We start from the raw sequence: 26,120 nt of genomic DNA, 5'->3' as shown, positions 1-26,120 counted from the left end.
TGGATGGTTGCATTTGCTGTGGTCTCGGTTGTGGGCTGTATGCATTTGCAAAGGAGGTGGGTGGGGTGGTGGGTGGGAAGAGAGTGGGAGCAGTATTAATTTAAATACAAAATTTACTCCCCTGTGTGAGGGAATGGGGACGGAATCCAGAAGCTACAGATTCTCTTCTTTAAGCGGGGATCCCAATTGCTGGCGCCACCCCTTACTCAGGGACCCGGAATTCTCTAGGGTTCAGTCTCTAGTGTAAACATTCCACAAAAGGTCTTAAGAGGCGCAGCCTCCTGGTTCAGGGGCGGAGCTATTCGCTTCCTGGACAGGTCATCAGTCCAATAGCCAGGCTGGCCTGTGACAATTCATCCAATCCCGAGGGAGGTGGGCGGGGCCTTAAGGGCGGCAGGGGTGGGCGGGGTCCGTTTCATTTACGGACATTTTACACCGCACCAGTTACCTTCCTGGGGTGGTAGAAATATCTGAGGGGGGAGGGAAGAGAGATTTCCCCCAATGAGGTAGCTAGGGGGGTGGGAGCTGAGTAAATCTTCCAATGGAGTAGAGAGAATGGGGCGGGCTTCGTGCCTTCCTCCAATAAGTTGCAAAGGATCTCCTAGTTTTCTCCAATGACCTTGAGGCGAGTGGGCGGGAGTCAACTGGCTGTCTCCAATAGGTGGGTCTGAGTTGGGGGAGCTCCCCGCCAATAGGGGTGTGGGGAAGGTAAGTGGCTCCCCCTGCGGTGTGTGTGGGGGGGGGATGGAGGCGGGCCTTAGGCTGAACGGGAGTAGTGATTGGTAAATGACCTGATGAACAGTCTACGGAGCCTCTAGCGCGGTAGGACTGGGTCTCCCCTCAGCGGGGCGGGCAAGGGGAGTGGGCGGGATTTCCCGGGTAACAGAGAAGCGGCCGCGGCGGTAGCGGCAGCGGAGACGGTTTCTTCGTCTTTCCCCCCCTTCCCCTCCCCCCTCGGAGTTTCCCTCCCCGGGTCTGGCTGCGGCTGGGGAGTGGGGCCCGTGAGCGCCCCAGCCCCCACCGGGGGACTGCCAGTCCGCTCCGGCCCCGCGCCGAGAGCCCTGCTCCGGCCTCCCCTCCCCGCCCCCTCGCTACTGCCACCGCCGCGGTCGCCGCGCAGCCCGGAGCTCTCGCCGCCCAGGACGGGACAGACTTGTGAACGGCCGAGGCAGCTTTGAGGTGAGGACGAGGGGCTGGCCGTCAGGCGGGCGAGAGCACGGAGCCCGCCCTCCTTCCCTCCCTTCTCCCCGGCCCGCCTCCCTCTTTACACCCCGCTGGGCCCGGGAGAAGGAGCGGGCAGGGCTCCGCTCACAGTGCGGCTCGGGGGGAAATGTGGGGGTGGGGAAGGGACTCGAGGGGTGTGTATACGCGGGGGGGGGGTGATTGGCCCCCTGCGCTTCCCGTAGAGCAGGCGGCCGGGGTGTGTGTATGTGTGTATGAGAGGGTGTCTCGCGCGCGCGCGGGGGGGGCGGGAGAGAAGGAGGCGGGGGGCGGAGCGGGGAGCTCCCTGTGAGGGAGGAGGGAGGGAGGAAGGAGGAGGGAGGGAGGGAGAGAGCGGCGCGCCGGTGCGCGCCTAGTGGGGCGGGCTCTCGTGCCGCCGCCTCGCCGCCGGGGGAGGAGCCGGGCGCGCGCGTGTGCTGGCCGGGCGGGGGCGGGGGCGGGGCGGGGCCCGGTCGGCCCGGCCCGGCGCCAGGTGCTGTCGGTGGGGGCTAGCCGGGCCCGGGCTCGAGCTCCGGGCCTGAGGGGCGGGGCTTCGGACAGCCGCGGTCCTCGGCGCGGGAGGCCCTCCCAGGGCGGGATGGGGGCTGGGTGGGCCAGGCCCGGGCGCGGTCTCGGAAGGCGGCTGGAGGGAAGCCCGGGCCTTTCGCCGGGGACCGCGCGCTGCAGCCCCTTCCAGCCTCGGCGCCCAGGGGGCGGGGCCGGCCCGGGGACGTGGCTCGGGGGGCTCCTGTGGCTGGCCGAGGTCCCCCGGGCGGCGGCCGCGGGGCCCAGGTAGCTCCGCACGCCCGCTCCGGGACTCGGGCTTACTTAAGGACATTCTGTTGGGGACGCGAGGCCTCGGCCTCGAGGGATCAGAGGGAGTCCGGGCGCAGCCTCTGTGCCAGAGCCCGGCGCTGTCCTCGGCTGCTCCCTCCGGCTGGTGAGGGCTCCAGCTCCGACCACGCGGGGAGATGACGGATGGCAGGGCGCTGCTGAAGCGCTTCCTCCGTGCCAGGCGCCTGCCCAGCCTCCCTGGGCCGGGAGCGAGAACTTTGGGGTGCAGAGGTCTTCAGCTGTTCTGTGCACAAATACAGCTCCTGGGCGGGTGTAGAGTGGGATCATGTCTTCCAAATTCCTCCTCATTTGACCGACGGAAGCCGACGCCCTGGCAAGGCAAGAAACTTGCCCAAGGAGGTCTGGGTATCTGGACTCAGACTTCATTCTTTTTGATAGCCTCTGATAGGTCTCTGCTTCAGCCGAGACCTCAGATTTAGTTCCCCGTGGAGATGGGGCAGTTTGTTTACTTCTCTGTTTTTACGCTCACACTGGAGAACAAAAAAAAAATCTGTATGGAGACATTGGATGGTTAATAACTTCCTATTGAATTAGGCTTCTGTTATTTTTAGGCCCCACCCTATTACTATGTTGCCATCCTGCCTGGGAATGATTTGTTAAAACCGAAAACTGCACTGCAAGGTTTAGTATTGTTAGAACTTAGTTTCACTTAGTTTATCTCTATTGAAGTCCCTCCTGTTTACTTGGGAAAAAATAAAGGTTGACATTTGAGGTGCAATAATATACTTCACACCAATAAATGGAGCATCCTTTTAAAAGGTACCTTTTTGTTGCTGTTTTAGCTAACTTGAACAAGACCATCCGACTTCTTGTGCCATCATTTAATTGCATGTGCTAATAAGTTAAGTCAAGTGCAGTAAGGGGGTATTTAGTTTATAGGTATAGCTAGCTCGTTTTTATTTGATTCTCCAGACTCTGTTGGATGGAGAGATGGTACCCTCCTATTTTGAAGACTAATGTTGAGGCCATTTCCTGTCTATTTAAAAGCAGCACAACTTGAAGTATTTTGCATTAAAATAGGATTCTTCTGGCATGTTGAATTCTCTTTTCCTACTTAAAGGGTCGATTTCACTTTTGTATGTAAAAGGAAACTACTTAGATTTCTTTGTCTGCCAGTTTCTGAATTTGGTACTTCCATTGCGTCAAATAGAAATAAATATTTGGCAAATACATGCCCCCTAATGTTCTTACTGCCCTTCCCCCGGTAAAAACAAATGAACTACAACTCACCATGGAAAGACTTAAAATTTCTATCTCTGTTTTGGCCAGCAGGGGCTGAGAGCGTTCTGCAGTCTTTAATATAAGTCTCTGCTAGAAAGAGGGAGGGAATGCATTGTGAAGTAAACAGCCAGTCTTCTGAGCTGAGTACATGACATTAATGCAAGAGGTACAGTGTCCCTTTATAACAAAAAACTTCAGAGAAGGTAGAAGACACTTTGGTATTTAATAATAAAAGCTGACTTGTTAGAACTTTGAGATTTATGAAGTATTTTTCTCCCAACAGTTTTGTGAGGTAAGTAGTACAGGTACTATCATTTTATGAAGGGAATGGAGGCTTTTAGAAGTTAGACATACACACAGCTTATTAACTATCCAGTGGAATTAGAATAGAACTTCGGTATCCTTCAAGGCCAGAACTTTATCCAGAAAGCTACTTTGGTGGATTTTGATAGAGTTCAGCTCTCTCATTTAAGGCAAATTTAACCAAGTTGTGCTCCTTTACTTTGTAAACTACACATTATAGTTGAAGGAACAAAGAACAAAGTATAAGAAATGGTTCCTCCCCAAGGAGAACTTACTGTTTATTTGGGGAAATTACATATTAATTCAGGTAGATTCTGACATTAATTATTCCGGTTATGTGATATTAATCAAGAGGAAACCTTTAAGAAAACAGATCTTCTTGGATGACTGTAGTCAAGTACAGTTTTGTTCCATTTTTTTTTTTTAATGTTTAGAAATGATTGGGAGGGCTTTTAGAGGTTATCAACACCAGTCTATGTGCATTATGAATGTCCTATGGTAGCCAGGAGAAGTTATCTTAAGATCCTTTTTCACTGTAATAGGGATAAAAAAGAATAAGGGCTTCAAAAGCAAGGTGAATTTTTTTAAAAGGGTTAATTTAGCATTTATGTCCATTATATACAGGATGCTATGCCTAATGTCAGTTTTTAAAAATTGATAAGATGACCCCCATCCAAAGGAGGTCACACATGGATAGAACTATTGGAATAGCTTAGTCCTTGTCCTATCCCATAATGATTTATATGAGCAATAATCAAATTCAGAGAAGTGAAGGGGAGGTAATGACAGGGATTTTTAAAAAGAAATTGACATCACCTGTTTTCCCATTGTGTCCTGCACCCTACATTGCCTCCCAGGGAGCTGTCCTTATGACAAAGAATAAAAAAGAGGAAAAAATGGTTCAGCAAAACAAAGCAACACATCAAAAATCTAATGTTTGCAGTGCTCCCATTCCTTTCTTTAGCAAAGAGGGCAAGAAATGTCATCTTATAATTACTCTTTGTGGCTAAAGTTGGTCATTATTATTTCACAGTATTCAATTTTAAAAAAAAATTGTTTTATTCATTGTATGTGTTGTTTTCCTGGTTATGCTTATTTCTGTGTGTATCAGTTCATGTCTTTCCATGTTTATCTTTTTTGGGGGGGGCACTTTCAATGTTCCATTACCTTCATGTACCATTACTTTTCTATCCATTCCCCAATTGATGGACATCTTTGTTTCCAATTCTTTCTTTCTGCAAAAACAGGTGCTATAAATGATTAGGGGAAGATGGGGCCTTTTTTTCATTGATCTCCTATAGAGATGACTTTTGGTTAGAGTAATTAGGAAAGACTTGGTGACAGGTAAAGCTGAATAACCATATTTGCAGAATTAAATCAGTTCACTCCAGTTTTTGGTTAAAGTGAAAGATTGACTGTCATAGATTTATTTTACTTAGTAGGTTGAAGTAATGTAGTTGGATAATTTGATCAAGAAATCCCTTCCATTCAGTACTTGTGGAATTTTTAAGTCTTGGAATGATGAACAGTATGTTGAAATTGGCATACATAGTTGAGTCTGGTTTCCAAGGCTCATGAATCCCATTCTGTCTAGTTTGCAGACCTAGTATCCCTCCCCTACTTTGGAAGGCATTTAAAACTCTCACAAATGAAAATAGGAATTTGGCTTGTGTTTTAATGTGATTGCCAAACTGAATATTCATTATTGGTCAGCACTCTTGGGAAATATATCTATTTTCCCACTTGACTACATGGTTTTGGTATAAGCAAAGAAATATCTCTTAAAATTCAATCTTTGCTTACAATGTCATTCTACCAACAGGCATTTAGTAAGTGCTTACTATACTGACAGTCAGCCAGGCTCTTTGAATCTAGTGACAGCAAGGGAAACAGCTTCCATTCACCTGGGGGAGGCAATTTCCATATGTAAGTACGTACAACATAATTTAAAGGGAAAGGCACTGGTACCTGGGATGGACAGGAAAGCTGCATATAGGAGGTAGCTCCTGGCACTGGTACCTGGGATGGACAGGAAAGCTGCATATAGGAGGTAGCTCCTGGCACTGGTACCTGGGGTGGACAGGAAAGCTGCGTATAGGAGGTATCTCCTGAGCTGAAGTTTAAAGGAAACTAGGCGTTCTAAGGAATGGCAAGGAAGTTTATTCCAGGTATGGAGGAGATAGCCACCAGACTCAGATTTGTGGAATTTATTACATTATATATCTCAATTCAGGTGTTGTTTGAGGTGATTTGCTTAAAGAATATGATTATACCAGAACTGAAAGAATACTGGAAGCACTGAATAGTAATTTTCAGCTATTTGCATACTTCCAGGTATTAAATAATTCTGTAAAACTATAATTTGTTTTCTGGCACAGTCTCCCCCCTCCTCCCCAATTAAGTGTTGGTGGTTTTTTTTTTAATCAATGAAATTGATAATTTTATCTGGATTCTTTAATTAAATGGGAAGCCGCTTTTTCTTGACTTCTCATTTGTTTTTCTAAAGTGATTCAAGTATTCTTTTTGCTAGATTTGTTTGCTAGTAAAACACTTGTTTTTTTCTTTGTACTTTTGCTCTACCTGATACTGGTCTACTTGAAAAAGATCTGCAGTCTAAAAATCTTTTCATCACTTTCTATTAGGTTTACTCCATAGAGGCTACAGATGTTCTGGAAGTAGGTAGCTCTTGGTACCCAAAACACTTTCTCTGTACTTTTTTCCCCTCTCTTTTCTTCCTTTGCTTTTGCTCTCATTTCCTTTTTTCCTTCCTCTAGTTGTTTTAGGACTGATGTCACAGGCATTGTTTGATATCACTTAGGTTTATTCATGACATTCGGGACTAAAGAATTTAGGGCAACTATCTGGCACCGTGGATAGAGTGCCAGGCCTGGAGTCAGTAAGACCTGAGTTCAGATATGACTTTGTGATTCAGGACAAGTTTCTTCATCTTTAAAATGGCCATTATAATAGCACCTACCTTTTAGGGTTGTTGTGAGGTAAAAATGAGAATGATATGTAAACATACAGCATAGTGCCTGGCACAGAGTGAACGTTTTATGTTTGTTTTGTGTGTTTTGGTTTTTTTTTTTAAACTTTTTTTGGTGAGGCAGTTGGGGTTAAGTGACTTGCCCAGGGTCACACAGCTAGTAAGTGTTAAGTGTCTGAGGCTGGATTTGAACTCAGGTCCTCCTGACTCCAGGGCCAGTGCTCTATCTACTGCGCCACCTAGCTGCCCCCATTTGAAAGTTTTTATACTAAAAGTTGGTATAAGACATTCTGTGATTTTAGTTAGATTCATCATAATTACCTTCTTAAGCCATGAACTTCCTGTTTTCCTTTCTTGAAGGATTGTAAAGAATTGCTTGAAGATTTGAACTTAGTAAATTTTTTTTTCTTTACATTTAACTTGATAGCAATTTGAGACCATGTGATGGTGGTCAATAGATTTGTCTGTTAATTAGGATGTAAATTTTTTTTTTTTGGTGAGGCAAGTGGGGTTAAGTGACTTGCCCAGGGTCACACAGCTAGTAAGTGTTAAGTGTCTGAGGTCGGATTTGAACTCAGGTACTCCTGACTCCAGGGCCCGTGCTCTATCCACTGCGCCACCTAGCTGCCCCTATTGGGATGTAAATTTAACAAGAGGACTAATATTGAGTGGTTTTGATTATATCTTACCTCTACCAACCCCCTCTTCCTCTTATAGAATCTGCTTCATGTCCTCCTTTGCCCTGGGTGCTAGGCAGGCTGTAGGCATTCATCAAACATATTGAATTAAATACATATTGGGCCATCACAGGCAGGAGAGATAAATGAGAGAACTGTAAAGCCAGAGTCGTTTGGTCGAGATTATGTAGTCCAATTCTTGTTCTAAAAGAGGAGTAGACCCAGAAAAAGGAAGAGTATCCAGGGTTCCTTAATGGACTGCAGTGATTTTTGGTTCCATGGATCCCTTTGTGTCATTGTGCTCCTCCATCCCCTATAGGGCCTTCCTTACAAGATCAAATCGGACTCCTTAGCCTGGCATTCAAGACTTTCCACTCTTTGGGGATCGTCCATCTTTCCATCCTTTTTTCCCCACACTGAGCAGTTGTTTCTAGCCAAACTGTACTAGTTGCTGGTGTTCATTTTGTTTTGTTTTCCTTTTGCTCACTTTTCCCCCTACATCTGTGAATGCCCTCTTTCACTTCCCCATGTCTTCCTGCTGATCCCCTCCTGTCCTGCAAGATCTATTTCTGCCATGAAGAACTTTACCTGACTCCCTAATCACCCCTCCCTGGAATTCTCATAGCTCTCTTTTGTTGTATTGCTATTTCCATAGGCTTTTTCTCCTGGGCTAGGACTGTGAACTCTTTAAGGCCAGAGACAGTGTTATTTATTTCCCTAAAATCTAGCATATTGTTCTTCATATAGAAGATACTAAATAAATAAATGCTTTTGAAGGAATGCATCCAAACTGATAAAAATTTGTAAGTATTGTAATTCTTTATGGTGCTGGATTATCAATATTTGCATGTGTAAAGCAATATAGTTGCCACCAGTTCTCTTGTGCATGAAGTGATTCAACTTAAAGAGATTAGCTTTGATAATTTTATACTTTGTAGTTATCATCTTTAATTATTTGTTACTACTCCTAAATTTCACTGAATTAGCATACACGTTTTTCAGCAATTCACTCTTCAGATACTGCAATAGGATATTTGGTATATTAAACTTATCTTTTACAGCTAGTGGGGTTTTTTTTGTTTGTTTTTGTTTTTTTTGGTGAGGCAATTGGGGTTAAGTGACTTGCCCAGGGTCACACAGCTAGTAAGTGTTGTGTCTGAGGCTGGATTTGAACTCAGGTCCTCCTGAACTCTATCCACTGCACCACCTAGCTGCCCCATAACTTATCTTTTGGGGCCCCTATTTAAGTCTCCATTATGATGAACTGCAAATAGGAGGTGACCAGGATCTTTAATTAAAAGAGCTGGTTTTTCATTAGGTAGGACGTATTCTTATTTATTCTTGTTCAAGATTCCTAGTGATCCTATTTTTGATACAGAAAGAAACTTGAATTGTTTGCCATTTTATATATACTCTACTAGCTCTTTGTATTCTACTTCAGTATAAGAGAAGGCACCCAGAATTGTGTGGGCATCTATTGTGTTTCCCTTCATTAACTTTTTTGAGGTGGAACTATAGGAGTTAAGTTTCCTCTAAGGACCTTAAAAGAAACATAGTAGATGCCAGCGTTGATCTAAGAAAGGCAACTTGATATGGGCGAAGAATGCTGGATTAGAGGATTAAAGATCTGAACTTCAGTTATTTTCGTGTTATTTAATTTCTTTGAGCTTCAGTTTCCTCCTCTAAATTTTGTGATTATGAAACCGGACGGTGACACCTAGTTTTTTTATAAGAGTTACACATACATTAAAGGATACTCTAATGAGTAAGGCATTTGGTGGTATAGACGCCATAGAGATATACAGTCCAATGTAATGAAAGAAGTGGGCACATCTTTCTGAGAAGTATTTATACATTTTCAAAGAGTGGTTTTAGTTTGGTGTTATGTTTAGTGATAAATTCATAGATTAGCTGGAATTACTTGTGTGCTCCTTAAATTCCTTAAAGTGACACCTTTCCAGCAGTTAAAGGGTATCCTGATCAACCATTTAGTGATTTCCTACTCCTGTTGGTAGAGAGATGAGTTATTTTAAGACACTTGAGGATCGGGACCCCTAGTTGGCAAGCCAGGCTTTCTTTGTTTTTATCTATCTATCATCTATATTAAAGGATAACAGTGCAAAGTAATATATGATAAATCCAAATAAGCATTATAGGTAATTCAGGAAGTGGGAATTGAAAGATTGGATTCTAATTAGTGCTAAGAAGCTTAATTATACCTTTTTTTTTTTCCAGGCCAATTGGGGTTAAGTGACTTGCCCAGGGTCACACAGCTAGTAAGTGTTAAGTGTCTGAGGCTGGATTTGAACTCAGGTACTCCTGAATCCAGGGCCAGTGCTCTATCCTCTGCACCACCTAGCTGCCCCTATACTTTTTAAAGAAACACAAATGTTCTTGCTTCTTCCTTGAATGATGCCTACCTCTTTGATAGCTTAGTGATTGACCATTCCACCAGATCCTTTCTTTTCCACAATCCTCTGTGTCTTCCTGAGCAGAAGGATGGAAAGAGCTCTAGTTATGAGTCAAGAGATCAGGGTTCTCATAGTGGCTCTAGAGCTGATTAGTTTTATGACCTTAGGCAAGTCATTTAATTTTCTGGGCCTCAGCTTTCTTATTTAGTAATGTTATATAATAGCTTATATTCAAGCTTTAAGGCAAAAAGTATATTTTTTACTTGACCTCTGCAAAGAGGAGCATAATGTAGTATAGACGTAGCAAACTTAACTGCCTGGATTAAAATGTAATTGGGAAAATGTTTAGTGAAATAAATAAAAATACAGCATAGATAATGCTTACGTGTGGTTTTCTAAATAAGTATGTGGCCCTTAGGGATCTGTTCTCTTTAAGTTTGACAGCATTGGTTTGTAGACAGAAAGCTGGGTTTGGAGTCAGGAAAAACTGACTGGGTCCAGGTCCTGAGTCTGGTACTAGTGGCCATGTGACCCCTGGGTGGGTGGGGGAAGGGAGGGGGCGGGGTCACAGCCTACCAGTTCTCTGGGCTGCTCTCCAAGATTTATGATGTACATCTGTGGGAAGAGGTTTCCACATCACTGGACTGATGAAGTCACAGATCCGAGCCCCCAAACCCTTGGAGGTGGGTAGTAGAACTGGCCCCAGGCCTCATCACTAGTTAAACAATAGAGCTTTGGCGTGGTGTTCCAGGTCTCAGATCTCGCCTAAGTTTAAGAATCCCATGAATATGTGAACCCAGTTGGCCTAGATCTCCTGGAAGTGGTTGGTGTGGAATCTCTTTGTTGTTCTGGAAGAGGACAATGCCATCAGGGTGATGTCATGATTTACAGTGAATTGGGTTTTCAGTGAGGGAGGGTCACCAACCTCACTCTCCTCCAGCCATTTGGGTCCAGCGGCAAGATGCACATCGGGGTGACTAGAGATGGCCCTGGATGTTTAAGGCAGTTGGGGTTAAGTGACTTTCCTAGCCAAGGTCACACAGCTAGTGTCTGAGGTGAGATTTGAACTCGGGTCCTCCCAGTGTCAGGGCCGGTGCTCTATCCACTGTGCCACCAGCTGCCCCCTGTGGTGTTTCATATTCTACTGGTGAGTATGGGTAGGTAGAATGAAATGCTAATTAAGTTGTGGGTTTAAAATTGGTTGGATGACGAGACTAGGGGATTGTTAATGGTTCTGGGCTAGTCTGGCTGGAGGTCTCCAGTAGAATACCCCAGGGATATGTATCACTTTTTATAATATCCATTCGAAAACATGATTCTGCTGAAGGGACCACAGGCTTTACCATACTTTCAAAAAGGTTAAGAACCCCTTGCCCCATGAGCATTAAACTAGGGTACCAAAAATCTGTTTTACAAGTATGAGATGAGGGGAGGCCTGGCTATACAACAGTTCTGAAAAAGCTGAATTTTTGCGGATGACAAATCAGTCGTGTGAGGTGGCAGTCAAAGAACTCTTGCTATTTTGGGCTCTCCAGAGAAGAACACTTTGGAGGGTAAAGGGCCTTGGGTGCGTGTCCTGTAAGGGTGGGTTAGAGGGTTTGGGCCTGGCGGTTAATAAGGGGGGTGACTAGCTGGCTTAAGTTAGAACTTGTTCTGTTGGGTCCTGGGAGACAAAATGGGAACAGTGAATGGAAGGGGTCAAGAGGTAAATTTAGATTTTCTTTCAAGAAAAACTTCCTAATAATTAGAGCTGTCCAAAAGTAGACTAGCCTGCTTCAGCAAGTGATCTCTTCCCTTCCCAGCTGCAGACTGTCACATAAGTTAAATTGGGGATTCCTTTTGTGAATGGCTTAGGCTGCATGCTTATCGAGGCCTCTGCATTCTCTAATTTCTTCATTTGATCTTTTTTGAGTATAAATGTGTGGTTGTGATGCAGCAACATGATAATGATAGCATTTATACAGCTTCTTAACATTGGTTTATTGTAAGAGCCTGCTGGTGGCTCTGTGTGCCTCTGGTCTCTCCCCACTTCAGGCCTTTCTCCATTCAGCCACTCAAGTGATTTTTCCTAAAACTCAGGTCTAATCATATCAACCCCTCCTTCAGCCCTTACTTAATAAACTACAGTGGCTTTTTTATTGCCTCCGGGAGCAAATACAAAGTGCACTGTTTGGCATTCAAAGCTCCCTTCTACCTTTCCGGTCTTCTTATACCTTACTCCCAGCCAAGTTCTCTTCTGATCCAGTGACACTGAGCTCCTGATTGTTTCATGAACAAGACCCTCCATCTCTTTGCTCCAGGAATTTTCTCTGGCGTGCCCTCTTTCTCCCACTCCTGACTCCTGAACCTTCCTGCTTCCTTTAAATTCCACTAAAATCCAGCCTTCTACAGGAAATCTTCCTCAGCCCCTCCTAATTCCATGTTTCCCTTTTCTGATTGTTTTCTATTTATCCTGGATGGAGCTACTTTGTCTACATTTGTTTGCATGTTGTCTTTCCCATTATAATGTAATGCATTCGAGAACAGGGACTGACTGTGTGTGTGTGTGTGTGTGAGAGAGAGAGAGAGAGAGAGAGAGAGAGAGAGAGAGAGAGAGAGAGAGAGAGAGAGAGAGAGAGGGTGAGGCAATTGAGGTTAAGTGACTTGCCCAGGGTCACACAGCTAGTAAGTGTTAAGTGTCTGAGGCCGGATTTGAACTCAGGTCCTCCTGAATCCAGGGCTGGTGCTTCTATCCACTGTGCCATCTAGCTGCCCCAGGGACTGACTTTTGCCTCTTTTTGTATCTCCAGTGCTTAGCACAGTGCCTGGCACATAGTAGATGCCTAATAAATGTTTATTGAGTTGAATTTTCATGTTTGCTGCTTTGATTCTCACAACAGCACTGAGAGGTAAATGCAATTGTCGCCATTTTATAGGATGAGGGAACTGAGACTGAAGGTTAATGACTAACCCAGGGTCACACAGTTAGTGTCTGAGGAGGATTTGAATTCAGATTTTCTGACTCAGGTACAGTGCTCTATTCACTCTGCCAGCTAGGTGCATGCATATAGACATGCAATTTATGGTGAGTGGAAAAAGTAGACAAACCATAAAATTACCTCCACACCTCTGAAACCATCATCTTCCTTTTAACTTGCAACCAATTTTAGGTTACAGAAATACCAAAGTTGTAGGTTGTAGGGAACTGTGTTAGTGTCTTTGTCAAGTCTTGGTGGCTGTTAAGTTAAAGAAATTATTTTACAATTCTCTTCAAGTAATCACAGTCACTATCTTTGTTTAGCTGTATTAAAAATGATTCCCGGGGCAGCTAGGTGGCGCAGTGGATAGAGCACTGGCCTTGGAGTCGGGAGTACCTGAGTTAAAATACGGCCTCAGACACTTAACACTTACTAGCTGTGTGACCCTGGGCAAGTCACTTAACCCCAATTGCCTCACTGAAAAAAAAAAAAGATTCTCCTGAGGACTAGGATGAGAATGAAAAGTAATAACTTCATGCAAGTGTTTTCCTCATAGAAACTTTAAAGATTTGCAGATGCATCCATTTAACCAAAAAAAAAAAAAAAAAACTTTAATGCCCTTTGTAAGCAGCAGTTATTTCCATATATGACCTGCCCCCTACAAACCTCCTCTTCTGAGGAAGAAAAAGTTAAGCAAAAACTATTGCATCTGACAGCAGAATGCAGCAGTCTTCTCCTAGAGTCTGCCTCCTGTGACAACTTTCTTCCTTAATTTATTTCCTGATCTCCTCCTCAGGCTAAGATTGCTTATTGTAATTATTATGATTGTAATAACAATTTGTAGTACTGTATGTTGTCCTTCCAGGTTCTCCTTATATTTGACCTTCCTTGGAGTATATTTCCAGCAATGGAATCTCTGGGTTAAATGATGTGAATGGCCAGCCTTTATTTATGAATTTAATTTTTGGGCATAATGCCAAGTGATTTTTCAGAATGGTTGATTCATTCATAGCTCTACCCATAGTTTACTGGTATGTTTATTCTTCTGTAGACCCTCCAGTATCACCCATTTCAACCCTTTGTCACCTTAGCCATTTTGCTTAGAGGTGAAAGCTCAAAATTATTTTACTTTGTATTTTTCATTAGTATTTGGTGTGGTCTTTTATTTGATGGTTTATAGTTCTTTTGATAAGAGTTAATTACCTTTGACCAGTTTTTTGGGCAATAGCTCTTTGTCTGAAATACTTGTTTTAATTCTCTGTGAGCAAAAGGATTTTTTTTCAGTTTAACATATTTAAAGGTTATTTATCTTTTATGATCACTTACTTCTTTATTGATTCTCCTTTCCCCTCATCTCCATGGTACTGAGTAGTACCTCTTTTTCTCCTTTTTTTGGGGGTGGGGTGGGACAATGGGGGTTAAGTGATTTGCCCAGGGTCACACAGTCAGCAAGTGTCAAGTGTCAGAGGCCAAATTTGAACTCGAGTCCTCCTGAATCCAAGGCTGGTGCTTTATCCACTGTGCCACCCCACTTCCTTTTATCTTTATCTCTGGATGTGATCTTGTATATTCGTTATCTCGCTGTCTGGAACTTTCTTTCGTATATATCTTGTAAGATGCTGGCCCAAACAAAATTTATTTATTTTTTTGGGCCAGGCTGCTCTCTAGTTTTCCTAGCAGTTATTGTTGAATAGGGAGACCCTCCCTAAGCAATTTGTTCAATAAATTAAATAAAAAAAAAAAACAACAAACCTCTAGGCTACCATTTATTTCTGATTCTTGTTTATTTGGTCTTGTTTGCTTTTTTAAAAATTTGTAACAAACAATATTGATTATTGCTTTATCTTATACTTTGAAGTTTGGAAACTAATGACAACACATATTTGATATGCTGATATTTATTATTATAAATATAAATTCTACCTGGATTCCTTCCTATACCATGGAAGCAATATGTATTCTTGATTGGAACTGTAGGACATTTAATGCCCTGAATTTCATCATATAAGAAAAGGGGGTATCAAGAAGTACTAAGGGAGATAGGTATGAAAGACTGGATACATGCATGCTGTAGATGAAACAGTATAATTTTAGTCTAGTAGCTACAAGGGTAGGGTAAATGAGACTCAATCCAAACACTCAGTGTTTAGTAACTGTAACAGATACTGGTTATTCAAACAGCCCGAAGGAAAGAATTACTCTTGAAAGTTTTTAATCCTGTCCCCCAAGAATTCCCATCTGCGGTGTTTCTCAATTGAGCATTTATTAAGTGCTTCCTTACTCTGTGCCAGGCACTAGACCTCAGTCCTAGGTATTCAAAGACAAAAATTAAATCGTCCTTTTCCTCGAGGAGCCAAATTCACACTTGAATTTAGCAACCAGTATAATAATTTTTTGAACAAAGACCAAGATAATAGTGGTAACTAAAAAGGTTGTAGAGATGGCAGATAGACTAGTCCTAAGAGACATTTAAGTTCTTTGCAGCCTGACTCTCATCTGTTCCATCTTATATATTATTTCCCAGCCTTCCTGACCTTTTTTTGCTATATTTTACATTCAATATTCCATTTCCTTTCTCTCTGGTACTACCACTACTGGTGGCCTTTTGGATCTCCTCCACCAGCTGTTTGTTCCTCCCCTTCTCCCTTTTACACATACTTGTATTCAGTTTGTTTGTATTTATATGTGTACATGTCTCTTGTATGGAATATGTTTTCTTGGGCAGATATTGTTTCTTTTTTGTCTTAGTATCCTGAATGACTGGGATATACTATGTTTTAATAAATGCTTGTCGATTAATTGATTGGAATGACTTAATTATAGGAAGTACTCCAAACTCAGACCTCCTGATTGACTTTCATTAAATCAGTTTTGTACTTCCTAGCCAACCTTATTTATTTATTCATTCATTCATTTATTTTTGCGGGGTGATGGGGGTTAAGTGACTTGCCCAAGGTCACACAGCTAGTAAGTGTCAAGCATCTGAGGCTGGATTCGAACTCAGGTACTCCTGAATCCAGGGCCAGTGCTTTATCCACTGTACCACCTAGCTGCCCCGCCAACCTTCCTCCAACAATATCTGGTGGGGAAATTTGATGGTGATTTGAAGACATATTGAAGGTGGACTTTTCATGTTCTTTTCACTACTTTCTCAAATCCTTCCCTTTTTGTGTTTCTTTATATAACTTCTCTTTGTCATTCCCCATATGTCCATAAAGTGACACAACAGTGGTTAATACACATAATCTCTCTCCCTGAAGGAATTTATAGCATTAAGTAATTCATATGATGAGGAGTGCAAATAAGGAGCTATGTAGGTTTAAAGAGGAGAGCTCCTTATTGGTATGTAAAATTGAGAAAGGTTTCATGGACAAAAAGTCTTAAAAGATTTTAAATAAAGATGGGCTTAAATTAAGTAAGAGGGAACACCATTGCTAAAGATGTAAGAAAGTGCAGGGTTTTTTGGGAGGGGGGGGGAGAGATGGAAGATGATCTCTGATATTTCTTCCAGGTCTAAATCCCTAAGTTGATTAATTTGGATTGCTTAGCATTTGAAGTTGACAGGTGCCAGATTGTGAAGATTTTTAATCACAAGGCTAAGAAATTTGAAATTTAGGGTTTTGAACAAGAGTGTGACAAATTAGCACTATAGGAAGATTAGCCTGGAAAATTGGATAGTGGAGACTGGACACATACACCCACCCACCCTAGTTCAGGCTTCCATCCCTGCCGTTTGATTTATATGTTGTGTTGGTGTTAATTCATTGTCTTTGTTACTTTTTAGTAAAATTTTGTTGTTCCATCTCTTAATTAGCTTTATTTTTATTTTTGCTTTATTCGAGATCATGATTGCTACCCCTGCCCTTCTTACTTCAGCTGAAGTATAATATATTCTTCAGCCCCTTATTTTAACCTTGTGTGTATCTATCTATTTTCAAGTGTCTCTTGTAAATATAACATATCGTTAAATTCTGGTTTTTAATCTATTTTGTTATCCTCTTCCGTTTTACAGGTGAGTCTGTCCCATTCACAGTTATGATCGCTAACTGTATTTTCCTCCATCTTATCTCTTCTATTTATGTCTCTCTTTTTTAACCCTCTTCCCTCCTCCAAAGTCTGCTTTGCTTTTGACCACTGCCTGATTTAATTTACCCTCCCTTCTTTCTCTTAGCCCTTTCTTTTCTTCTCTGTTGGGTAAGATGAATTTCTGTACTCAACCATGTTTGTATATTCTTTCCTCTTTGATTCACATGTTGTCCACTCCCCCCCCCCCCATTTTCCCCTCTTTTATATGAAAAAATGTTTCCCCCTTGATTCCTTTCCCCCCTTCTCCCAGGAAATTCCTCTTTCTTACCCTTCCTAACATTTTAGACTCACACTAGTGCCCTGTCTAAGTAGATTCCTAACTGTCCTGATAATGATAAAGTTCTTAGGGGTTTCCATTAGGGAATATAAGTAGTTTAACCTTATTATATGACCCATATGATTTCTCGCATGTTTACTTTTTCATGTTTGTCTTACATCTTTTCGTTTTGTTTTGTTTTTTGGTTTAAGTGACTTGCCCAGGGTCACACAGCTAGTAAGTGTTAAGTGTCTGAGGCCGGATTTGAACTCAGGTCTTCCTGAATCCAGGGCTGGTGCTCTATTCACTGCGCCACCTAGCTGCCCTTTGTCTTACATCTTATGTTTGAATGTCAGATTTTTTATTCAGCTCTGGTCTTTTCATCAGGAATGCTGGAAAGTCTTCTATTTCATTAACTATCCATCTTCCCCTTGGAGGATTATACTCAGTTTTTGTATAGTGGATTATTCTTGATTGTAATCCTAGCTGGCTCCTTTGCTTTCTGGAACATTACATTCCAAGCTTTCTGCTCCTTTATTGGAGGTAGCTGCTAAATCTTGTATAGCCCTGACTGTGGTTCCACAGTATAAGGGCCAAAATTTAGTAAGGGGAGAGTTAATTGGGTGCCTCACCGTAATATTGGGGTAAGAAAGGAGATTAACAGCCTCTTTCAAAAAACAAAACAGGGTTTATTAGTGGGAACACATTTAAACACAAGTAAGGTTAATAGAACTAGGGACAGTGAAAAAAGGAATAGGGGAAGGAAAAAAAATACAACCCGCAAACTCACCACCACCCAGAAACAGCAGTTTCAAAGAGAATCAGTTGCACATTGTCCCTCTCCCTCTCTCACTGGTGCCAAAGTGTATTCTCCTCCCTTCTCTCTCCCAGAATCCCCGTCTCCCACAGGAAACAGAACCGACCACACAAACACAGCCCCAAGCTGGCAGCCCTGATTGACAGAACTAACAAGCATCTCTACAGAGACAAGTTCCAGATGCCGAAGACCACCTGACCTGTCCTCACCAGGCTTCCCATCATTTTGATTTGGCCAGGCCCATGCAGGTGCGTGGGTGTCCAGCATGAGGCCAGTGCGCATGGGCGCGTGCCAGGGCCTCCAACCCCAGCCAAAGATGGGGTCACAGAAACCCCAAATCACAACCAATTCCTTACAACAGTATTTACATTTTTTATTTCTGACTGCTTGTAGTACTTTCTCTTTCCCTGGGAGCTCTGGAGAAATTCTGGGAGTTTCCATTTTGGGATCTCAGGGAGTAATTAGTGGATTCTTTTAATTTCTACTTTTCCCTTTGGTTTTTAAATATCTGGGCAATTTTCCTTCATAATTTCTTCAAATATGATGTCTAAGTTCTTTATTATGGCCTTCAGGTAGTCTGATAATTCTTAAATTATTTCTCCTTGATCTATTTTCCAATTTCTTTTTCTTCCCCATTCTTTTGACTTTTGTTTTATTGTTTCTTGATATCTTGTGAAGTCCTTGGCTTCCATTTGACCAATTCTAATTTTTAAGGAATTATTTTCATTTTCTTCAGTGAGCTTTGTATTTCTGTTTCCATCTGTTCAATTTTGATTTTTACTGTTATTTTCTTCAGTAGTTTTCATGCCTTTTTAAACAAGCTATTAATTTTCTTTTCATAGGTCTTTTATTCTCATTTCCTTTTCCATTTTTCCCTGTATTTCTTTTTGAATATTAAAATGGTTATTTTGCTCTTTTAAAAATGTCTGGCTTTTTCTAGGAATTCTTGTTAGGCTTATGTTCAATCTGCATTCATTTTTCTTTGAGGTTTTGCTTGTAGATGTTTACAAGTCATTGTCTTCTGATTTTGTGTCTTGAGCTTCCTTGTCACCATAGTTGCTTTTTGTATGATTGGGTTCTTTTTTTGTTGCTTGTTTTTTTTTATATCCTTTTTCTAGACTTTGGTCTTTATGTTAAAGTTAGGCTTTGTTCGCCTCTGGGGCTTGGGAGGATATCTGTTCTGAGTTCTGTTTGTTATGTCCTTCTGCTACTTTGACAGCTCATCCTGGTGGCTTGTAAGTTTTCTGTGCTTCCAAGGTTGTGTGGTCTGGGGAGAGTTCTGGTCATTTCCCTCCTGGTCTACACTTTGGTCCTTTCCCAGGTAGTGCTTCTGCTTCCTCTCAACTGCAACCATTCTTCTCCACCTTGGAACTTAATATTGGTTGATGGTTCTGCCAGATGGCTTCTGATTCTGTGCCTAGTGCTGGCACAGGCGTCCCCTGGAATCCCTTTCTAACCAGGTTCTGTCCCTTTAACATTCCCTGGGTACTTCATGCTCCTGCTATTGCCATAGCTTTTGCTACCACCTCTAAGGCCTACAGCTGCTGGTGCTTTCTCTGGGTCACACCTTCGAGTTAGCCACCACCCCAGGGTTGGCAGACTTCTCTTTGTGTCCTCCTAAGTCCATCTGGGCTGGAACAATAATGCATTGTGACCTTTTGTTGTTTACCCTGCTTTGAATTTGATTTGATGTGCTTTTTTGTGTTGTTTAGAGGTAGGGTGTGATGGGAGAGCTTGGTGATGTGTTCTACCTCTAAATTTCTTATTTCTACATAGAGCACTACCATTCTAGTTACCCAGGTTTGCAACCTAGCTGTTTTGTCCTAGATTCATTCACTCTGGACCATCTACCCCCATCCATTGAGTTACTAAATATTGTCTGTTCTACTTCTGTCTATCTCTTTCTCTGTACTTGAATTAGGGCCACTCACTGCAACAGTTGGAATGAGGACTTCTTGAGCTTAAGGAACTTAAAAATGAGGAAGAGATTTTGTCATCTTTCCCTATTTCAATCCCTTTATTTTGATGGCAAATGACTCTCCATATAAGTAACTATGTGATAACCCAAGTGTTCATAGAAGGAAGGAAGAAAGGAAACCCATGCTTAAGATTTATTAAGGGACATTCTTTATAGCTGGCTGGAGATGAATACTGTTGGCCTCCAGGTCTCTTTCCTGATGGGGCAATGCTGTGGCAATTCCCCAGATTTCTGTGCTGTGGGAGCTTTAAAAGATAGCTTTCCAACCTTTCCTTTTTGAATAGGAAAAGTCTTATCCCTGATGATTATGAAAGTTGACCCTTCCTTTGGGGGGGAGAGGCTTCAGGATGATGCTGGGTGGGAATAAGGTGTTATTTGATACCTTCACTTTCAAATCTATACCGAGGTCTTTCGTTGCAGTAGTGGAGAATGAGAGTTTAGGAATGGCAGATTTTCCTGATTTATTAAAGATTGACTAGCAAAGGACATATAGACAGTCTTATATCTATGATGCCATAAGGGACTAGTTGGACAGTTTATTTGTGGGGTAATTATTGGGTAAAGAGGGGAGACCTCAAAGAGTCCTACAGGTAAAAGCATGGGATAGTTAATAATAAGGGGATGCTTTCCAATTTTCTGGCTGGTGTCAGAAGTGACCTTGGGTTATCTTTTCAAGTGAGGAATCCAAGCCTTATAGAAGTGCTTATGATTTTTTCCCCCTTGAAAATGTGAGATACCAGCTAAAGACTTATGTAATTGTGTAATATATACATATATTCTTTTTTTTTTTGGTTGGGCAGTGAAGGTTAAGTGACTTGCCCAGGGTCACACAGCTAGTAAGTGTCAAGTGTCTGAGGTCGGATTTGAACTCGGGTCCTCTTGCATCCAGGGTGGGTACTTTATCCACTGTGCCACCTAGCTGCCCCAATATATACATATATTCTATAGCAAGCAGTTCATTCACATTTCATAGAATGAGGAAGGCAGGTACTTAACAGTTACAAAATTCTAAGAAGCAAAATGATATCATTTATATATATAAAATAAGAAAGGGGTATAGAATTACAGAAACCAGAAATTATTGTCAGCATTGTAGAAGTTGAAGTGTTATTGCCCTGTCATGATATCTATCCCTTTGTTCAATAGTTTTTCAGTTGTGTCCGACTCTTTGAGACCCCATTTGGGGTTTTCTTGGCAAAGGTATTGGATGATTTACCATTTCTTTTCCAGTTCATTTTACACATGAGGAAACTGAGGCAAACAGGGTGAAGTGATTTGCTCAGGGTCACATAGCTAGTAAGTGTGTAAGGCCAGATTGGAAGATGAGTTTTCCTGACTTCAATCCCAGCAGTCTATTCCCTGTGTAATACTCATCATCCCTGGATTGTTGCAGGATGGTTTTTTTGCATCCATGTCTCTCTTCTACATTCCAGCCTGCCAGATTAATGTTCCTAAGGCACAAGTTTTAAGCATGTTTCACTGACTCCCAAACTCCTCTGTCATTCACAAGTCCTGCACATCCTGACTGGAGTTTAACTACCCTTTATGTCCTGTCAGCTTGCATGCCTTCACAGCACGTTCATTCTCATTGCTCTTGCCTTAACTTAGAACCTTTGGTTCACTTTCAGGCTCTTCTCAAGTACCACCTCCTTCAAGAGGTCTTTCTTGTGAGCAGTGTCTTCCTCCTCTTCCTCCCCTTCCCCGCGCTCCCTGTGTATTTATTTTGCATGTACTCCTAGTAAACTACCCTCCTTGAGGTTGACTGTCTCATTTCTGTGTTAGTACCCCAGGGCCTGGCACATGGTTTGGGATGAGTGCTTATTGGTCGAAAGGGATGTAATCTTAGGGTTTTTTAGTGTGAGACTTTGGGGGGGCGCGGCAAAATGATGATGATGGCAGTGGCATTTATATGCTTTATGTGGATCACATTTTACCCTCCAAACAGCCCTCTGAGGTAGGCGCTGTTATGTCTTCCTTTTTTACTAATAAGGGAACTGGTATTAAAAAGGGTCACACATGAAGTGTCTGAGGCAGGACTTGATCAGGTGCTAAGAAGGAAGAGACAGAATGAATGGGGAAAGGTGTGTCTGTTTCTGTCTTCTTGATTTAATTCTATTGCTTCTAGCCAGTTAGATAATTTTAAAATTAGGAGATTAACACTGTTAATGTGCTTTTTAAACAAAGAGGATCCTTAGATTGTAAAACTTGAATTTTGTCTCTCTCTCTCTCTCTCTTTTTTGCAGGGCAATGATGCTTAAGTGACTTGCCCAGGGCCACACAGCTAGTAAGTGTGAAGTGTCTGAGGCTGGATTTGAACTCAGGTTCTCCTGAATCCAGGGCCTGTGCTTTATCCACTAGGCCACCTAGCTGCCTTTGAATTTTGAATTCTTACAAATTTGTCTGTTGAAGAGAAATGTTACCCTCAGGACTTAGTTAATGTGTTAGTTTTGCTGACCTTCTTTAGATTGTAAAATTTTTTTATTATAATGGAAGTCTTCCAGTAGGAAGGATATATTGATAAGTGAAGATGATGTGAAAAAGAAATGATTTTAATAAAAACTTTAAAAGTAAATGTTGCTCTCCTTAGCCCCTGTCTTTGCTGCTGCCCCCCTCACCCTCCCCTGGAAATTATTTTTACCTTTTTAAAATAAATTTCATTTTCCATTAAATGATCCTAGGCCCAGAGCTTCACTATTTGTGGTACATATTCCCTTTTTTGTTTTGAATTTTGATTCTTATGATTCATTAGGGTATTTTGGGTAATTTATTAACTCTAGTTCATTGCATTTTTGTAACAAAATCAAACTGCTTAATTTTTTTATACTTCAATGCTCTTCCTTGCTTTTTTGGAATTCAGTTTTCACAAGACCATAGGAACTCAACACAGCAAGACTCAGGTGACATGTGAAAATTATATCTACCAAAGGAGAAGTCTAGAAAATAGTTTTTGTGACATGTGGCTTTGCCATTATATTTTAGAGGAAATATTCAGTCTTCACCTTGCTTAGGACAATTCTACTTGTATCTCGATTCTGTCACTTTGAGCTTCTTCTAGGACCTAAATGTCCCATTGTTGTCATCCTTAATTAAAAGATTTTTCAGTTTTCTTTCTTCACCAGCTTTTTACTCTCTGCCAGCAAACATGCTCACTTTTCTAGCTTTTAAAAAAAAAAGTAGCCTGCCCTTGTTTAGCTACTCTCTCATTATATTCTTCATGACCAATCTCTGAAAAGTTTTCTATGCCACACTCTCACCATTTACCCTTCTGTCCCTACCACTTTCTTAAAGGATATCAGTAATCTTTTTTTTTTTCCTTTTCTTTTTGCGGGGCAATGAGGGTTAAGTGACTTGCCCAGGGTCACACAGCTATTAAGTGTCAAGTGTCTGAGGCTGGATTTGAACTCAGGTCCTACTGAACCCAAGGTTTTATCCACTGTGCCACCTAGCTGCCCCTGGATATCAGTAATCTTAATTACCACATCATAGAATCACAATTTAGAGCTAGAAAGTGACAGCTGGTCATATTCCTCTTCTTTCTCTGCCTCCTCCTTTTTTTTGTTTGTTTATTTGTTTGTTTTTGGGGAGGGGGGAGTTTGCAGGGCAGTGAGGGTTAAGTGACTTGCCCAGGGTCACACAGCTAGTAAGTGTCAAGTGTGTGAGGCTGGATTTGAACTCAGGTCCTCCTGAATCCAGGACCAGTGCTTTATCCACTGTGCCACCTAGCTGCCCCCTGCCTCCTTCATTTTACAGATTAAGAAACTAAGATCGGAAAAAGTTGAATGACTTGCCCAGAATGTCAGACCCAGGCCCGTGTTTAACCTCAAGCCCTCAGCCTTCAAGTCCATTATTCTTTATACTATATCACCTTGCCTCAAGAGAAAAGCTAAGGCCTTAAAAGATCAACTGTCTTGTCTATTTCAGTTTTACTCCTGAGCAAACTTAAAAACATTTCTCCAGGTTATAAGCAATAAATAGCAAAACCAGCATGTAATCCCGGCTCCGATTACATACCATTCTGCCTCAAGAAGTAAATGCAAAAAAAAAAAAAAGTAAACACATGTCCTGGGAGGTTGTTCTGTTTTGTAGATGAGATGGATTCTAACTAGAGAGGAAGCATCTGTTTGGTCCCTTGCACACAGAAAGTATGCCATGAATGGATCTAATGGTGAAATTGAGGCATCTTATTCACCCCATCCACCTAACACTCTCCTACCTTTCTAATTCATAGTGTAGTACTCCCTTCAAAGTACTTATTCTATTGATCTCTTTCAGAATTCTCCCCATCCTGCACCTTGGCCTCTCTCAGACTTTATTCATTTTGTAGCTAGGTGGTGTCCCTTTATCTATTTGGAACCCTTTCCCCTTCACATAATCCTGTTTTTTCTTTATTACCTCACACCCCGCCCTCCCATCCTTGCTATCTCTAAATAATCTTCTCAAATTAGTCTTCAATCTCCTTCTCAAAAACTTAAGGTGGCTTCTAATTGCTTACAAGTTTAAGTGAATGAATGTAGGAAAAGGCATCACTATATGCTTACAAAATGCTCACTACATGCCAAGCACTTTGCCAAATGCTAGAGATATAAATAGAAAAGGAAGATAGTCCCTGCTTTCTAGGAGCTCGTTCTAATTGGGGGACACCACATATAAAAGGGTTCAGCTGCACATCAGTTGAAAAGGCCTTTGGAGTTTTTAGGGTGTTGCTGTGGGAGGACTTCACTTATATATGTAAGAAGCTGACCTGGGGAGTTCTATATTTGTAGCTTTTGATGGCATCTTACCAGTTGGGGATGAATTAACTTTTGATGGGAAGGAGCCATCACTTTGGTTTTTGTTTCTTAAAAATTTTTTATTTTTCAAATTAACAAACATTTTTTCTCTCTCACTTAACCCAACCCCAGTGCGGAAACAAAATCTAGCCAAAGAAGTTTCCTCATTGGCCATGTCCAAAAATGTATGTCTCATTTTGTAACTTGAATTTATCACCTCCCTGCAAGAAGGTGGGTAGCATGTTTCACCATCTATTGTCCCATTAGTCATGGCACCAATAGAGTTCTTAAATCTTTCAAAGTTGTTTGCTTTTACAATGCTGTTGTATATATTTTTCTCCTGCTTCTATTTTCTTCACTATGAATCAGTTCATAGTGATTTCTCTGAAAGTTTTTCATGATTTTTTACAACACAATAATTTTCTATTACATTAATATACCATAAGTTGTTCAGCTATTGCCCAGTTGATGGCCACCCCCCTCCCGAAGTTTCTGGTTCTTTGCAACCCCCCAAAAGACAGCTATACTTTTGTACATAAGAGTTCTCTTTGATCTCATTGAGGGTAAAGGTGTTATTGCAGGGTTAAAGGGCATGCACAGTTTTAGAACTTTTAGTCTATCGTTTCAAATTGCTTTCTAAAATGGCTAGCACAGTTCATACTTCCAACAAGGTATTAATGGGCCAGTTTTCATATATCCCTTCCAACATGTGTCATTTAACTTTTTGTCAGCATTGCCTATCTTAAGAGTATGAGATGTATCCTCAGAGTTGCTTTTGGGGGGGTGGGGCAGGGTTAAGTGACTTACTTGCCCAGGGTCACACAGCTAGTAAGTGTCCAGGGCTGGTGCTTTATCCGCTGTGCCATCTAGCTGCTCCCATCAGAGTTACTTTAATCTGCTACTCTAGTAATCATTTGGAGCCTTTTTTTGTTTGGCTATTGTTAGCTCAGACTTGTGCTTTAGAAAACAACTGGTTTGTTCCTTTGAATTGGAGGATGACTCTTATTCTTATAAATTTGAATCAGTTCCTTTTATATCTTGGAAATAAGACCCTTGTCAGAGAAAATTGCTCCAATGTTTTCTCCCCCCACCCCACCCTCAGTTACCTGTTTCCTTTTTAATTTTAACTGGATTGGTTTTATTTGTGCAAGATCTTTTAAATTTCATATAATAAAAGACTGACTTTTATCATCTGTGACCCTCTCTATTGTTATTTGATCACCAATTGTTCCACTATTCATGATCTGAAAGGTAATTTTTTCCTTGCTGCTTTAATTTATTTCACCTTTTATTTTTCAATCATATATCCATTTGGAGTTTATCTTAGCATGTAGTGTGATATTGGTCCATACTTAGTTTCTACCAGACAACTTTCCAGTTTTCCCTGTAGTATTTTTCCAATAGTAAGTTCTTAACCCAGTAGCTGGAGTTCATAAATTGGTCAAATGAGCGCCCTCTTTGTACTGCAGCATATTGTCTCCTTCCTCCTTCCCCCTCTACTGTTCCCCCCTCTTTGGAGTAAGTCATCCTTTGATCTTTTTTTTTTTTTTCCAGTTTTTATTGTCCTTGGTTTCTGTGTGCCTCCTGAGCAAAAATCATGACAG

General features: G+C 41.7%; 1 protein-coding gene across 2 annotated transcripts in view; it reads left to right on the top strand.

Annotated features, from left to right (window-relative positions):
* The first annotated feature begins 926 nt into the window (after positions 1 to 926).
* Positions 927 to 26,120, top strand: part of SIN3A (SIN3 transcription regulator family member A) — a 76,062-nt gene continuing 50,868 nt past the window's right edge. The window contains exon 1 of one of the 2 annotated variants that reach the window (XM_043984974.1): positions 927 to 1,179. The gene's annotated coding sequence lies outside the window, so the exon portion shown is untranslated. Of the gene's footprint in view, positions 1,180 to 17,847; positions 18,018 to 26,120 lie in introns of those variants that run through there. The other variant, XM_043984975.1, reaches the window with a different exon arrangement.

This window comes from Dromiciops gliroides, chromosome 2 (assembly GCF_019393635.1).
Source record: "Dromiciops gliroides isolate mDroGli1 chromosome 2, mDroGli1.pri, whole genome shotgun sequence".
In the NCBI taxonomy this organism is placed as follows: Eukaryota; Metazoa; Chordata; class Mammalia; order Microbiotheria; family Microbiotheriidae; genus Dromiciops; species Dromiciops gliroides.
Note: the sequence above shows the minus strand (reverse complement) of the source record. Positions and strands in the feature narration are given on the sequence as shown.